We start from the raw sequence: 1,158 nt of genomic DNA, 5'->3' as shown, positions 1-1,158 counted from the left end.
TGTGTGTGTGTGTGTGTGTGTGTGTGTGTGTGTGTGTGTGTGTGTGTGTGTGTGTAAAGAATTAAGGAGACACTACATGAAACCTTTCTTAGAAAAAGGCTTTGTTTCTGCATTTATATTAGTATTTATTTTATTTAAAATTGGTTCCAACTGATGTGACTATTTAGAAATCTAATGAGCATCATGTTTAAACAGTATGCAACTCACCTCTTCTTTTTTGCTATAAGATTGCTGAAATTTTAATACCTTTTCTGAGGAAAAAATTATTACCGTCATATATCTGATAAAAGGCCTTAGTTGGGCAACCCTATTATCCCAAAACAATAAATGAATATAGCATTAAACTCGTTAAATGACTCAGTAAGTCATCAAAACGAGGACTGATTTGTGATATTCCTACTAAGGAAATGTTAATTCTAATTAAAATGTGCTGAGATCCAATGTATTGTTCTCACTCAGATAACAAAAACGTTTGCAAAAGAAAATCATAGTACACGTCTTGAGATTGCTACCCAAGAATGATCAAATATACAGCATGGAATCTGGTAGGCCCCAAAAGACATGAAGCAAAATCCCACTTAATTTACTAGCCATCTGAAATGCAACTACTGGCCACTCCCTAAGGCTAGGAACAGAGGTTGCATTTGTTCTGGGACCAGTTGTACCTGTGTTTGTCCCAGAACAGAAAGGTCCTGGGACAGACATGTATACACACTGTCCTTCCAATAAGGATTTAGTGAGCAGCTGATGCATTGCAATGTTTCTGTCATTGATTCAGTGATGCAACCCCGGGACAGGTATTCAGATGCACTTTGTGATGTCTTCAGACAAACTGTTAACACTTTCTGGATCATATTTCACTCAGACATTTTGCATAGAGACTAATGGTAGACTTGTGCACTGCCATTGGGCAATTTAGAGTGCAGCAGCCTACAGGTGATACATATGGCAACCAGCTCAGAGATCTTGGCAGCACTCTGAGAAAGCTCTATCTCTGAGAATGATTCACTCACAAGAAAACATGACACACTGCTGGACAGAGTTAGCAAAGGAAAAGTCTCTCATGGAAATGTTAGAAATATTATTAGAAACGCATAATGAATAGAGTGTTGTTAGAACTGCACAGTTTGCATCTCGTACCTGATAAGCAGAAACACC

At 38.0% G+C, this 1,158-nt stretch overlaps 1 protein-coding gene across 1 annotated transcript in view; it reads right to left on the bottom strand.

The window, feature by feature from the left end:
- Window positions 1–1,158, bottom strand: part of LOC109313479 (dynein heavy chain 5, axonemal-like) — a 275,004-nt gene that overhangs the window by 86,309 nt on the left and 187,537 nt on the right. The window lies entirely within an intron of this gene.

Source organism: Crocodylus porosus, unplaced genomic scaffold, assembly GCF_001723895.1.
Source record: "Crocodylus porosus isolate Cpor-Errol unplaced genomic scaffold, CroPor_comp1, whole genome shotgun sequence".
In the NCBI taxonomy this organism is placed as follows: domain Eukaryota; kingdom Metazoa; phylum Chordata; order Crocodylia; family Crocodylidae; genus Crocodylus; species Crocodylus porosus.
Note: the sequence above shows the minus strand (reverse complement) of the source record. Positions and strands in the feature narration are given on the sequence as shown.